Source organism: Galeopterus variegatus, unplaced genomic scaffold (assembly GCF_000696425.1).
Source record: "Galeopterus variegatus unplaced genomic scaffold, G_variegatus-3.0.2 Scaffold2079, whole genome shotgun sequence".
NCBI lineage: Eukaryota > Metazoa > Chordata > Mammalia > Dermoptera > Cynocephalidae > Galeopterus > Galeopterus variegatus.
Window position 1 is genome coordinate 58,314 of NW_007728190.1, and position 16,416 is coordinate 74,729.

Genomic DNA, 16,416 nt, shown 5'->3' on the forward strand with positions numbered 1-16,416 from the left:
AGATGGGGACATCTGTCCCACCTCTATCTTGAAGTGGTCCAAACACAAGAAATACGATCTCCAAGGACACCTGCAGAAAAGAGGAACACGGCGGGCCTGAGACTGCCATCCTTAGAATAGTCTGCTGGCGAAGCTGGCACTTGGGCCAGTGTCTGAGAACTTGGATTTGGAGAGTGTTCCCACCGCTCCTTAACTGATTAATGCGGCTCACTGTGCCATAGACTGTTTGTGAAAATAGTGTGGTCTATGCGGAACACCTATTTTCCTTCTGGGAGTTGTGGGTACTGGAAGAGGGTACCCATGTGAACAGCTCCCAGTGCAAACCTTCAGTGTTGACTCTCTACTGAGTTTCCCTGATAGACACTATTTCACACATATTGTCACAGTTTGATGCTGGGGGAATTAAGCATGTCCTGTGTGACTCACAGAGAGAGGACCCTTGGAAGCTTATGTCTGGCTCCTCTGAACTTTGCCCAGTGCACCTTTTTCCTGTGCTCATTTTGGTTTGTGTCCTCTCAACGTAATATCGGCCACAAGTACAACTACATGCTAAGTCCTGCGAGCCTTTCTAGTGAATCACCAAGCCCAGGGGTGGTCTTGGCAACCCTGAAAAAATACCAAACAAGAGAGTCTAGATATAAAAACATTGATAATAACAACAGCTTCATGTTTAGAAAGGGCCTGTGTAGGTCAGGTCCTCTGCTCTGCACCTGACATGCATTATTTCATGAAATCCAATCCTGGAGCAGGGAGGGAGCCCATTACTCAGATGAAGAAATGGAGGGAAATTGCCTGCCCACACAACTAGTAAAGAGTTCTTTTCCCATAGCAACTAATTTTGAGTGTAGACACCACCACGGTACATTTTTCAGTCTGAGGATGCAACCACCTGGAGAGAGGTAAGTCCAAACTCTATGCTCTGGGCTTGAAGCTGAGATCTGTCATATTGCTTCCCCACAATGCGCCTGTCTTTCCCATAGCAACTAATTTTGAGTGTAGACACCACCACGGTACATTTTTCAGTCTGAGGATGCAACCACCTGGAGAGAGGTAAGTCTAAACTCTATGCTCTGGGCTTGAAGCTGAGATCTGTCATATTGCTTCCCCACAATGCGCCTGTAGCTGAAATGAAGATGTTCATTCAGGGAGACAGTCACTTAGCACTAGGATTAACAGCAATCACACCACATGCTAGGGACTGACTGTGTCTCCCCCCAAATTCACACATTGAAGGCCTGCCCCCAATGTGCTGATAATATGGAGATGGAGCCTTTGGGAGGCAGAGTTAGATGAGATCATGAGGGTGGGACTCTCATGACGGGATTAGTGTTTTGTAAGAAGAGAGGGAGATTGCTCTGTCCTTCACGTGTGGACGCAGTGAGAAGGTGGTCTCTGCAAGCCTAGAAGCGGCCCTCACCAGGACTCGACCACACTGACATCTTGATCTCAGACACCCAGCCTCCAGAACTGTGACAAAATAAATCTGGATTGTTTAAGCCACCCAGTCTATGGTATTCTGTTATGGCAGCCCCAGCTGACTAATACACCTCGCAAGTGGCTGTTTGAATAAATGATGAAATTTATTCACACACTGAAACTTTATGCTGCTGTTAAAATTATATTTACAAAGAGTTTGTAATGTCATGGAAACGTGACATATTTTAATGTTAAGTGGGGTCAGAAGGCTACGAATTATTTCTTACAGTATGATCTCAGCTATGGTAACAGAAAAATCATAAAGGAAAAACCAGACTGAACCAAACCAAGAAGGAAAGTGCACAGACGCTAGAGTGTTTCTCTCTGGGTGGTAGGATTGTGGGTGATTATTATTTTGCTCTTCCTGTTTCTCAATATTTTCTAAATGTTCCACAATGGGGGTGCATTGCTTTCAATATCAGAGATAAAGAATATGCTTAAAAAGGGGGAGGAAGACACTGAGCCCTCTGCCTCCCCCAGCTTGCCCCAACCTTCTGCACGACACTCTCAACGGGCCAGGCAGACCGAGGGCTGAGCTTTCAAAGACATAAGGACCCAAGAGGGACTTTGACATTTGAACCTCTCCCAGAGGAGGAAGAGCCCATGACTCTCAATTCCATAGCCAAATGCCAGTCCCCAGCAGAGGGATAGTGAAATGATGGCAACACTCCCAAATTCTGCTTTTAAAAAAGATTTTTGAGAAGAAACGTAGGGAAAAATTTATGGTGCTCTTTCAGCATTCCTAAGGGCTCCCCTGATGGAATAGTCAGGAAAATCAAATCTCTGTTAAGTAGAGATGCAGGATGGAGAAGCCTGAGACCAAGCAGGCTTCTGTCAAAGTGAAGTGGAAAGTGGGTTCCCAGGCACAGGTGGCATCAGCAGGAGCTCTGAGGCCACTGTGTTCTCCACGCCCCCTGATATCTTCCTGACCCTTCCTGCTCGATGCTCCGAGGCTGCTCCAACTGGCCTGCCTGCGTCTCTGCTCCCTCTTAGACACACCGTGAGACTAAGCTCTGCCATTCATTCAAGTGCTGACCAAGGGCCTACTGTGCCAAGCCTGCAGGGAACAATGTGACATGTACTCATGACACTTGTGCCTGGTGAGAGACAAGATACTGCCTGGAGTACAGTTGGTCCTCATCATGCTTGCAACCCGGTGACACACAAGGCTTTGCCTGTCGCACAGTAGATCCTCGTCATGCTTGCAACCCGGTGACACATAAGGCTTTGCCTGTCGCACAGTAGATCCTCATCATGCTTGCAACCCGGTGACAGACAAGGCTTTGCCTGTCGCACAGTAGGTCCTGAGAAAAGACTGACTGGCCTGATTGGGTGAGAAAGTAAGTACTGCCCGCCAAAGAAACCATAACCTCCACAGGCATCATCGTACAGACACTTCTAGTCCTGGAGGTTGTGCCTGAGTTAGGAGCAAAGGAACATAAGAGGAGAGGACATACACGGATCACGGAGTTGGGAGAATGGGATTGAAGCCACACTCCCAGCACACGTTAGCTGAGAGCCCTTGGCCAGCTGCTTCCCCTCTCACGGCAGCACATGTGAAATGGGGAGAAGGACGATACCCACCTCTCAGGGTAGCGTGCATTAAATGAGACGATGCACATGAGGTCCAGAGCCTTTGCGCACAGTAGGAGCTCTGCAAGTGGCAGAGCCCCCTCCCCTTTCTCCCCCAGAGGGTCTGCATGGGGACGGGAAACCATGCCGTAGAAAAGCATTGTCCAACGAGTTAAAAAAGAAAGTGGGAGAAGAATAAAAAACAATGCATAGAGCATCATTTGTATTCTTTATCGCTGGCGATAGTAGAGTCCTCTTGGTCAGTTCTATAAATAGGCAAGCAGAGACCTTGAGAACAGAGAGGAGGTTAATGCCTTTGATGAGAATGCCGCAGAAAGCTGGCACGGGAGAGGGCCCGGGAGGTCACTGAGTCTCCCACGTGCTTCCCGCCCCCAATATTTACAGAAGGGGACCCTGAAAACCTGAGATGGGAAAGGACAGATGGAGTACAGGTATATACGATAGGCACAGACCAGGACACAGAAGGCCAGCCCCGGGCAAGCCCTTTCCCCTCCATGCCTCAGTTTCCCCATCACGAGACCGTGGGACCAGAAAATGTGGCAGCCAGTCAAGCTGACACCATTCTACCACCTCTGATATTAACTCTTCTTTAGGGATAAATGTGGGCTTTCAGTGGGTCTTGGAGAGCAACAATATCTTCATCCTCTGCTGCCACCTTTATTTTTCTGGCAAAATTGAAGAAAAACAAGATTCCTGAGACAGCACTTCCAATGTCTAAGCAGGCTCTTGGAATGTGGTCTTGGTGCAGTGGCCATTAGAATCCTGCAGGAATGGCTCCACCCGCTGCCCTTTAAGGCAACTAAAATGTGTGCATCATGCAGCGAAGGAGAAGTCGATGGCCTGAGACATCGGCTTCCTACCTTCTTATTGCCTTTTTGTCTCTGGTTTTACAACTGAACCCTTGCTGATTTTAAAGGGAACCATTAAACGGAGGAGTTAATTCCTAAGGAAAGCTGACCCACGCCTTCTCCTCAGAATGCTATTCTACTAGCATTCCACATTCACTCCCACTGCTACCTTGATTCCCAAGGCTCAGGCCACCTGAGCGATCGTGAGGTGCTTGCTCATGGTCAGGTGCACCAGGCCATCCATTTCACTTCCCTTGCCAGAGTGAGCTTACAAGATAGCAAGCAGTTTTAGGCAGCAGGGCAAACTAGGAAGAGCCCTGGCTGGTGAGACAGACCCCAGGCATGACCCCGTTGTGCCACTCGCTTGCTGGGTCATCTGGGCTACTTCCTCCCTTGCTGGGCCTCGGTTTTGCCATCTGGCAATGAGCAAGTTGGACTTAGTGTTTCCTAAGGTCCTGCCCCACGTTAAAATTCTATGTCTCTCTGGGTCACAGCTGCATTCGGAAGCCTATAGTTACTCACACAGTGGTCATAGGTCACAATAGCAGAGGGATCAGGGCCTTTAGGATGCACAGATATAAATTTCAGGTAGGCCTGAGGGCTGAGCATGCCAGGCACCTGACCCCTGGGTCTGGAAACTGCACTCAGTTTTCCCCATTCTAGGAGTGAGCACTCAGAATTGTGCAGGTTGGTGTTGCTACCGGGTCATTAACCAGATCCTTGAACCTGGTCCAGAACCTGGGGAGTCTGAGGGTCAATATCAGTTGGCAGGGGCCATAAGGGTTTAAGAAAACACCAGAAGGGCAGATAGAACATTTAGGGTGTGGCAGGATGCACACCCCAACTCGGCACTATCATTGGCAGCAGGGGACCTGAAGGCTGGGGAGTTGCCCTTCCAGTGGGACAATGGCTGTGTCCTTGCCCTTTGTAAACAGTCACCTGCAGGTGGTAAGCCACATCCAACCCCTATATTAAAGCAACCTGCATGCTCTACCCGTGCATGTTGGTGAATTTCTGTCAACTACAACCCTTTCCCCCTATGGCAACCCCGTTTTCCTGAGTCAACTTCCTATTAGATGTGCCACCTCACATAAGTTATCAAACCTCTCTGTCCATCTGTTTTCTCTCCTGCAAACTGAACGTTTTAATTCCACTCTCTCTTTAAGTAGAAGATTCTTATTAGCACAGTGCCTGTCACTTAGGAATTCAACGAGCTATAGCTAAAAAGAAAAACCATAAGATCCAGAGAGAGCCCATTGCGAGCCCGGGCAGTCATCAGAGTGCTGTGTTCCATGCTTGCCATCCTGTGCTTACCAGCAAAACTCGACCCAGGGGCTTTCCTGCATTCCACCAAGTCATATCATAGAGAAATCTCGATCTGACCCAGCAGATGGCATGGCAAAGATACTATCCATCACCAGATGACTATTCAGGCAGTGCATTATGATTACGGAAATGTAAATTATACGTGTATGTCTTCAAACTTAATAACTTGCTACTTGGATTAATGTTCTCAGGAGGCAAATCTGCCTCGTTTGGCTCTTTGAAGCTGACTCTGAAACCCCAAAATCATAGACCAGGCTGACACGATTCTCTGCTCAACAGAGAACTGAGAAATAGACTGGAGAGGGCCACAGTGCAGGGCGACATTAGGGATGTGTTGACACAGCAGATGTACATGTGCTTCTGTGTTCAAAAACATGCACCAGGGCCGGCCCGGTGGCACACTGCTACAGTGCGCCGCTTGGAAGCACAGCGGCGCTCCCGCCGAGGGTTCGGATCCCACATGCAGACCAGTTCCCGCTCACTGGCTGGGCGAGGTGTGGGCGCAACACCGAGGGTTGCGATCCCACTTGGAAGCGCAGCGGCGCTCCCGCCGAGGGTTCGGATCCCACATGCAGACCAGTTCCCGCTCACTGGCTGGGCGAGGTGTGGGCGCAACACCGAGGGTTGCGATCCCGTTGCCGGTCCCGGTCCGGTACGGGTGCAACACTGAGGGTTGCGAGCCGTTGCAGGACACGAAAAAAGACCAAAAAAAAAAAAAAAAAAAAACATCATGCACCAAATGCAAGCACGAGGTGGACCACAAGGTCACAAGACTATCAAATTGTTGTGCTGGGGAGCATGTGCAAAGGAAGTGTTCTGGAAAAGTCCCACTCAAGGACACATAATGGTGAGTCATCCAGTTTATTTCAGGGCACAGACCTCAAAGGGCAAGGTTTTCTCTTTTTGGGATCAGAGATTCAACCTCACGAGGGAGATCTGGTCTAAGATGCAGGATAGTGATCTGGAAGGGAGAGAAGCATGATGCACCCCTGCTCTTCCTGATCCCACCAGGCCTAGCTGGCACTTTGGGTTCAGACAGAGTGGGCAACAATCCTAGCTCTGCTGATGACCTGCTGTGTGACACTGAGCAAATTATCTAACCTGTCTGTGCCTTTTTCTACATTTAAAAAGCAATTGTTACAAGGTTTATTAAGATAATGTAAATTGCCTATATGATTCCTGGCACATAGGTAGTAAATGCATGCTAATTCATTTCTTGAGTCTGCCAGTTCCTCCTTGCAAACACAGGCCCCTAAAATTCTCTAAACCTCTAATATACATGGACACAAATACATGACGATTCCTGGCACATAGGTAGTAAATGCATGCTAATTCATTTCTTGAGTCTGTCAGTTCCTTCTTGCAAACACAGGCCCCTAAAATTCTCTAAACCTCTAATATACATGGACACAAATACATGAGCAACTCTAGCCATCCCACCACCCCATCCCCCAACTTTCCTTCAATTAAGGAACCTCCTTCTTTCCTTTTATCCTCACTTCCTCATATCTGCCCTCCCTTCAACATTCAGCTCCTTTTCCACTACCTCCAGGAAGCCTTCCCAGATTGTGGCTGACTCTAGGTTTTTGCCATCTACATTATAAGCTTTGAGTCACATTCATAATCCTGTCTTTAAGACTACAAGTTCCTAGAGGCTCATTGCCTGTTCTGTTTTCTTTATAACCTCTCCCTGCTCCCTCTCATTCATTTACCCATTCGTTCATTCAACAAGATATTTAATGAGCTTTCTATATGCCAGGTAGCCCCTAGGAATCTATTCAAATTAGGACACAGAAAGAGCAGTGCCACAGACTTGGAGTCAGGCAGCCCTAGGTTACCAGCCCCCGCTTCTCCACACTAATGTGAGCATAAGCACCTTGGATACACATGGGATGTGGAGAGAGAAATAGAAGTAGAAGTGGTTCAGAGTCCCATCTTGAAGCATGCACACATCTAACTCTTTGGACTAATGAAAAGTGGAATTCCTGAGGCAGCGGGCAGGGCATCTTTATTCATTACGACCACATTTCTTTGGGAAGGTGTTCCCTGGGTCATGCCTCTCTCCCTGTTGGAGTTCCCAAACCACCTATAGGGGGCAGCACTATGTCATCTGGGCCTACAGAAACCATGAATTCCCCAGACGCAGTGGATGGGGTAGGTGGGGGCTTCACAATGGTCTTCTCCCAAGGCAGTGCTCACTCTGGTGCAGGGCTCTACCAGATCCTCCTTCATGTTTTCTTCCACAGGCTCCAGAAATCTCCCAGTGTAGGCAAATCTTGGCTATATCTTCCAACTTCATCTGAGAGCTAAATCTTGAGCCCTAAAGTATTGCAAAGCACCAAAACAAAAAGGATAACCTGGTGGTGTCTTCAGGTGGGGACACCTCTCCCCACAAGAGTTTTCCAACAGAAGGTACACTTGCTAAAAAGCCATTCCCAAAAATGTTCCACTCCTTCCTGGCTATGAGACTTTAGACAGGTTACTTAACCGCTCTGGGCCTCGGCTTTCTTGCCTATTAAATAGGGCTACAAATGCCTATCCTCATGGCATTGTCATGTGGACCAAATGAGGACTGATGAGGAAAAGTACAACAAGCATTTTGCACTGGGTGTGACACACTGGAGGTGCTTAGTCGTAGTAGCAAAATGACAATGATGACCATGAGTTTTATTCTTCCCATTACACAGATCAGGAAAGACGCTACGTGGTGAAGTGCCTTGTGCAAGGTCACAAAGAAGATAAGAGGCAGGGCTTGGACATGAACCTTGAACTCTCTGAACTCATGCCTTCTCCCCTCCTCCCCACTGCCCTTTCACCAGAGATTCAAGAGGGTTCAGATAACACAAGGCCAACCCCACATCTTGGCCCAAGACAGACAAGGGGAGGGTCTTAAAAGGGAACATGGGATTTACAGGCCACAAATTAAAAAAAGCCCCTCAGACTCTTGAACCCTTAGCAGGTGCTGGGTACAGCCACATGGCTGGAAAGACCCTCCCCACCCAGCCCTGCTTGGAAGGAGGACAGACAATGGCGATGTGGACTCTCTGCCCCAGTGGCATACTTTAATGTCATGAGAAAGTAAAGTCCTAATTAGCATTCTGTCTTCAGACCTCCTTCCATCTGCACCATTTTTATCTGTGTTAATTACCTCTTACCGGGACCACTGACTGCTACAACTTCCCAGCCCCCTTGCTCAGCCCCCAAAACCAGTCTCTGCAGAGCAGCCAGAGGATCCTTTTAAAATTTAAGTGGACTCTGTCTGTTCCCTGCCCCAAACTCTCTCCACTGCTTCTGATGCAAAATGCGAACTCCCTGCAGTGCATCTCAGGCCTGAGCAGCTGGTCTTGACGCCTGGCCAGCCTCATCTCCTGCCCCTGCCACCTGAGCTTTCTTGCAGTATCAAGTACTCCAAGGTCTTTTCCATTTCAGGCCTTTGTACGTGCTGCTCCCTGTCCCTGAAAGTATATATCTCAACATACTTATTTATACAAGTGATTTTTTTTTATCTATATCTTTCACAATAGACTGGAAAGGCAGGCAAGTCTTTTTGCTTGATCATAGGTGTATCCGTAAATAAAAACATATGAGGATCTATTAATCTCTCTTTTTGCCTTGGTTGCTAGGAAGCTCAGAATGCAATTTACATATGAAATACGGTTCCTAGTAAAGGCACCCCCTCCCACCACACATACTTTCCAATATGGTTTCTGATCCTTCTGCCTTTTTAATAACATGCTTTTCAAGTTAAGTCACTCAATTATTTTTGACATAAGTAGGAATATTAATGACAAATATCTCAAAAAACAAGTAAATGATATATGTAGAATTTAAAAAGGGTGTTAAATCACACCAGTCACACAGTAGGTGCTCAATAAAACAGCTGCAGAGTAGATGAATAAACACTAAAGTGTAAGCACATCTCTAGGATTAGATACCTTCTCCATGCAGTTGGAGGCAGAGATAGTTTTCACAGATGCTTAAGCAATAATTCTGCTTTCTCCTCCTACCTCTCTCCTTCCACTCCCCAGAAATGCTTTGCAGCTGCTGAGTTTGGTCTAACAACACATGTCATTTGTAAACATTCCCTTAAACAAAAGTCCAAAAATTGTTATTTCTATATTCTTTTGGAGTGATGACATAATTGGGTAGTGGTATGATAAGTATTCATTATTTCTCAAAGAACCATGTCTTCATGGTAGCATTCCCAACATCTGTGTGCTCGTCAGGGGGCCAGGACCAGGGGCACAGCCATGCCACGATGTGGCCCATCTGCTCTGGCTCTGTGCGGCCACCTCACTTCCATGTGCTGCTGCATCCCAGGGTAAATCATCCCGGGACCTCAGAGCATCTATGTGAACCCATCCAAGACCTCCTCCCAGAAACACAGCTCAACACAAGGGTCATGAAACAAAAATGAAGGAAGCAGGCGATTTGATATATGAGGAAATACACAGGGACAAAGGTCAGGAGAGACAGCAGAGAAATGGACGATGACTACTTAATGCCACTATCTTCTCCCCTTTCTGGTTTTCTTTTATGCTATTTAAATTTGCCTTTAGTTTGAGGCTCACAAAGTCGGTTTAAAGAAATCAACTGTTCATTCCCTCCACCCACTTCTCTTTAAGAGTTTGACCTTCTCCAAAGGTTCTGTGTGAAGATGTGGAAGGAAATCTTCACTTCTGTAGTGGGAACACTAGGATCTCAGAGGCTGGAACCAGGACCTGACATTTTAAAACCCCTGCTCTCCACTATTATTTCTCCTAGGTGTCTTAATGAGTTAAGTCTGTGTGAAAAGGAACAACATGAACAGTCAAAGAAAGGAAAAATTCTCGACCTTGGGGAGGTTACAAGAAATTTGCAAGAAATTGACAGATAAAGTGACCACCCCTTTGCAAAACAACTGGCAAGATGAGGACAGAGCAGATTCCAGAAAGATATTGATTCCTTTTTAATGAAATTCTTCAATTATCCACAAAGCCTGGGTATTAGTCTCTTATAATTTAAGTAAATTGTTTTACAAATGTTCTTCTAAATTTTGTCTCTTTATTCTTTTTTTTTTTTTTTTTTAAGGAAGAACCTACAGGGTTCTAGGAATCATAAATATAATTGCTCAAGATGAGCCTCTATGGGCTTGTAATGGAGTGTTTTGTTGTCTAGGATTGATATCCAGAGCACATAGATCCATTATGAATACCTGTTTTTATCAGTATCATTTTCTTTGTCCATGAGTAGACACATTGAGAAGGTTTCTAATTTAATTCGACCCCAGACTGAAGAATCTGAATTCAACGTGGATGAATCAACCATTTCCTAAAAATCCACTCAACAGATATCAGAAAGAAAAAGACTGATAGATTTGATGACATTGAAATGTAAAACTCTTATGATTAAATGGGCATAAGATATCAGTAAGTAAGTTGTACACCAAAAATATACACACATACAAACAAACATGTTAAGGAGTTCAACTTCACTATTTTAAATTATGCAAATTAAAATAGGATACTTTTTTGGTCTATCAGATTGGCAAAAATGGAAAAGAAATATAATATCCAGTGTTGGCATGGCTGGGAAAGAATGAGGAACTTCATGTGCTGCTAATGTTGGTAGGAGGAACTCTAAAAACACAAATTCCTTCCCAAGGGCAGTTTGGCAACAGTTATCAAAAAGCTTTAAAATTATGCCTCTCCCTGGAGCCAAGACCATCTCTAGAAAGACAGCCTGAGGAATTATTAGAGATGTGCTTAAAGATTAATGTGCAAGGATGTTTAAGGCAGCAAAATGGATAATATTAAAAAAAACAAACTGTCCAACAAGAAGAAAGTTAAATAAATCATGTACCTCTTTGCTATAATATATTATGCAATCATTAAAAATCATGTTCTGGAAACATTTATCAGGATGGGAAAACAGTCATGATCTATTGCTTGGTGAAAGAAGAAGGCTAGATAAGCATGTTCAGAATGGCAGTTTTGTAGAGAATTCCCAATACAAATGTACACACAGAGGCACACAGGCTAAATCAAATTGTCAAAAGTGATTACTTCTGGATAGGTGAGTGGGTGTGATTATCAGTGATTTTTGGTTTTTTCCTCTGTATTTTTCTGGGCTTTTCAAGTTTTTAAAACTGAGCCCATTTATCTTAGATCATTAAAATAAAGAAAGAAATACACACACACACACACACACGCACACACTTTTAAATGTTTAGGCAGATTCCTCTACTGCTCATGTTTCCTATGAACCAAACAAAAGGACCCTATAACTTGTCCAGTCTGTGACCACCAGCCTTTCATATGAGGTCCAGGAGATATCCTGTTCTCATCCTTGCAGTGTTCTGATCCTGGCAGTGTAGATGAATTCAGAGACTCCACCATTCAATTAAATGATTTCACAAATCACCAGTTCACTCTAATGGGGATTGAGTTGCAGTCACAGTTATCTATCAGGAAACTTTCACAGACAACATACAAAATAAAAACCTGACAAAGGTCAGGGCATGGTGAAAGAGATAACAGAGAAGCAAAAGAAAAACAGAAAGGAAAAAAGTGCCCAATGCTGCCTCTGTCCCTGAAGTCTAGTCAATAAAATGCATAGAGCTTGCCTGCAAAAGGGCAGGATGGCCATGGCCTGGATTTTCTAGCTCTGCATAGGTTTTCTCATTCAAACGGCTACAAAAGCCATTTCCATAAGGAAAATCTTGGGGAAGAAATGTACATTTACTGAACCCCTGCTCTAGCCAGCACTGTACTGGGCTATACACCTGCTTCTCTGGTAGAAGCAGCCAACAACCATGGCAATGAATATGTGCTTTGGAGGCAGCAAGACCTGAGTTCAAACCCTAGTCTCACTACCTCCTGTCTGTGTTCCCACGGCTGGTCACCTCCTCTCCTGATTCTGTTTCCTCTCCCAATTCTGTTTCCTCTCCCACAGGGCTTTGGTGAAGGGTCAGTGCAGGATGTAGGTAAGCCCCAGCAGAGCTGGTGATGGTACAGAAGATTCTCAGTGGTGGTGATATTTATTAGTGTGCTAAGTTATTCACATTTTACTGAAGAGGAATCTGAGAATCATGGAGGTGAAGACACTTGCTCAAGGCCCCACAGCCACAAAGTGGCAGAACCAGGCTTGGAAACCCAGAGCGCCTGGCTCTGGAGCCCAGAGTCAAGCATTGCGGGGTGTGGCCTCTCTGTGCTGTTGGAGTAAAGACACAGTCCCTCAAGTCAACAAATTCTAGGTTTCAATCCTGGCTGTGCCACCTTCTGTCTTTGTGACAACAGGCAAGTGACAAACTGTTTGCAATTCTGCAAAACAAAATGATAAAAGTGGTACCTATCTCTAACTTCACAGGGTCGTTGCAAACTTTGAATGGGTTTATACCCATAAAGCACTGAGAACAGTGGCTGGCGCATTGTAAGCCCTCCATACAAAGGTTATTATCACACGGTAAGCAACAAAGAAAAGAAAACACTGGGAAATATATTATGTGTCATCACAGAAGTGAAGCCTGCTGCTTTGCTGAGGGAGTTGAGGGGAGGAAGAGAAAGTTCCCAGAGATGGGGACATGGCGGGGTGGGAGGGCAGGTCTGCGGGGCCTAGCAGGGGCTGTGAGTGTTGATAGGTGGAGAGAATCTAAGCTGTGTTCTGCAGGAGGGTGTGTTGCTTGTTTGGTCAGGTGCAGACTCCATGTGGGGGATAGCCAGAGAAAAGGATTGTCTGTAGGTAAAGGGGGTCAGACCATGGACATCCCCAATGCCAGCCTGAAGAGCTGGGCCTCCGTCCTGCAGGCTCCCAGCTCAAGAGCAGGGTCCTAGGCAGGGCACAGCTTGATCAGATACAAGTTAGGAGAGTTCGCCCTGCCTCCGGGATGAGAATAGACTGGTGGGCAGACCAGCAAGACGGGAGACAGACTGGAGGCATGGCCAGAGGGGGCAGTGTGCTCTGAGATGTGCTGAGGAGAGGTCAGGCCTGGAGACCCAACCTCACCCTGCAGGTGCAATCTCCAAGGGGAGAACTGTGGAGGCACAGTGCGGGCCAAGGTTCCTAACTTAGGAAATGTCCATGATTTGAGGGTGAGAGGAGAAAGTGCCATCAGAGGGCTGGGCATGAACCAGGACTTCCAGAGGAAATAAGGATCCTAAATGTAGAGAAGAGCTGAAAATATAAGTAAAAAGTAAATACACTAAAAGCAGGCACAGAGCCTATTCAGAGACAGCAAGGCTAGGAGATGGGTGGAGACACAGACATACGAGGGGTGAGAAGAAGGAATTGGAGGAGCTCTGTACATGTAGACTTCCGAAGTACTGTAGACTTCAAATCTCAGGACTGGGAAGATTCTTGGATGAGGATGAGGACTCAGGACAGGGGTCTGGGGAAAATCTGGGACAGATTTGAGACTCCCCAATGAGAAAGACGAGGGAGGCAGAAGGAGAGAGATGCAGAAAAGGAAAAGGGTACGCTGGGAACAGGCATACCAAAAGATGCCACCTCCTCCATCTGGGGCCAGGCGGCTGGAAACGGCAGAAGGAAAACCCATCCCATGACTTTCTGAGCAGAAGCTTCCCTGCCTACCTGGGAGGTTAATTTCTGAACACTGGACCTCTTTCCTTTCCTTTCTTTTCCTTTATCGGAATCCTCTTCATGAGACCTAGCACACCCTTTCAGATGTGGCTCAAATAAATTACAGGGTTTTTTGTTTTGTTTTGATTTTTAAGTGCAGAGCCCATGTTATCAAATCACCACTTTCACCTGCATTAATTACTGTAATGGGCTCTGGAAACAGCCACCGCCTCTCCGTCCTCATCAGGGTCCCCAGGGAGCCCATCAGGGAAAGATGCTGAGGAACAAGGTTAGGGATGCAGCCAATGCAGGGGACAATGCTGCCACAATCTGGGCCTCTGGGCCATGCATCTGTCTTGTGTGCCTCCCCACACTTTTTAAGGCCTCACAGAAAATCAGAAGGGAGGTGGGGACACATGATTCTACTCAACCACTAGGCTTTATTACTGCTGTAAAGCAAAAATGCAGATGACAAAAGCCAGATAGGAGCAATTACATTTTTAAAGAAACTCCATCTATGTGGGAATATTGACTACATTTAGTAAATGACTCTGCAATTCAAACAGCTACGACAGACCACACAGGCCCTGAGTCTTGGTATTTTCTTCCAATGACACTTTAAAAAAAACAACAAAAAACTAAAAGGGCACAACAGAGCACTTTCAAAAGCCAAGCAAACACAGTAGATAACATTTCTCATTACAATGCTTGCAGCGGGCCCTCCACGGACATATTTTTCAAACTTCTGATGTGCAACGGTGGCAATGACCTGTTTGTGAGGACTATGAGCCAGGTTTAGCAATGGGGATATCTGAGAAGCAAAGGGATCTGCCCAAGGTCTTAGCTAAGTAACCCAGGCCCATCTCCAAAATCCATCTCTATCCTCTTGGGTATTGACCTCCCTTCCTTGGATTTTCTAATGCATCAGCTGACCATGCAAATCTGGAATCTTGCTCCAAAATAGCAAAGGAGGGGGACAGGAGAGGTTCACCTCTCTGGTCAAGTCTTTATGTAGATAAATGCTGTCATTGCTTTGGGGACCCTAAAGGAAGGCAGTGCTTCTCAACCCTTAGTGTGGTTAAGACTTGCCCTGGGAGCTTGTTAATTCTCAAGCAAGCTAACATTTGTGAATTACTTCTAAGATGTCCATTTCACCCCTGGGATTTTGGAAACACCCTTTCTGATGTCACTTTACTATGTTCCTCCCTGCAGCCTGCAGCTTTAGTGTCCAGGAGAAAGGACATCTTGGTACTTGTTTATGGAAGGCTGATCTATTTACTTTGCATTCAGAGTTGAGAGGATGCTGATATTACGAAACTCAGGTAGAGAGAAAAAATGACTAGGAAACTGGCTGCCAGCTGAAGCAAAGCCACAGCCAATTTAGCAGAAGGAACAAATTCTCAAAGGGGGAAGGAGGCAAAGGTGCTGGGACTGGAAAAGAGGAAAAAATAAATTGAAACTGGCTGCCAGCTGAAGCAAAGCCACAGCCAATTTAGCAGAAGGAACACAAATTCTCAAAGGGGGAAGGAGGCAAAGGTGCTGGGACTGGAAAAGAGGAAAAAATAAATCCATTTATGTATTCTCAGTAGAGAATAAAGCAGCTTTTAAACATAAGTGTGATTACTGGGGACTTGGCCTTCACCCAAAGCATTGGGGCTTCTTAAAACCTGAGCAGTTTTTTAAAAAACAAAAAGCCAGAAGATATGTCTCACCCCAAATTGGTTCATTGATTGCTTCAGAATGCATAAATGATTCTATTTTGGAATCAGAGACACAATCAGGCTGCTGAAATAACCTGCTTCTGGGAATATGGTTTTAAAATTAAGAGCAAAGTGACAAATGAATTAGACAAAGGGGTTCTATAGGGTGGATTTGGGCTGCAGAGGATGGACCGTTACCCACCCAGGCACAGAACACATTTTTAAAAGGCCTTTCACTAAAATAACAGTAGAAGGTTTCAAATGTTTTTACTCCTAGTAAGTCATTTGATACCTACAGCCATCCTGGGAAGGAGGCAGGTGGGAGGTGGTTATAACCATTTCACAGCTCCATAGACTGAGGTTCCAGGTACCAGTTACAGCCTTGTGGCATTGTAAGCACTGCTCAGAAAATATACAGACAAATGGCTCCATCCAATGATGGAATGGACTGAGACATGCCACTCTCCCTTGATGTGTAGGTCTCAGATTCCCCACTTAGTGAAATGAAGTCTCTGGGTGGTTCTTAAAAGGCCCTCAAATGTCAGGCACAAAATGTGACATCTGCCTGTCTTCCAAGAGGCTGGCTACCTTACCTTCAAGCTGGGTTCCAGACACTTGGTTCCTAATCCCAATGGTGACTGTGGGCTCATCAATTTCATCTCCTTGAACATGACCCTCCTCCCCTCCTTGTCTCCCCTGGGGAAGATTAAATGGGGCAGAAGGGACAAAGCACCTGGTACACAGTAGGTTCTCACTAACATCAGCCTCCTCTCTTCCCAATAGTCTTGCAGTAAAGCAAAGTTGAAACACGAATGCAATCTAAACTATGGACTGTGGGTAATAATGAAGTGTCAACGCAGGTTTATCAGTTGTAACAAATGTACCCCCTGGTGGGCGATGTTAATAAGGAGGGAGAC

General features: G+C 45.9%; 1 protein-coding gene across 1 annotated transcript in view; it reads right to left on the bottom strand.

The window, feature by feature from the left end:
• Positions 1-16,416, bottom strand: part of LOC103596707 (whirlin-like) — a gene marked incomplete at its 3' end in the record, with an annotated part of 79,759 nt that overhangs the window by 55,421 nt on the left and 7,922 nt on the right. The window lies entirely within an intron of this gene.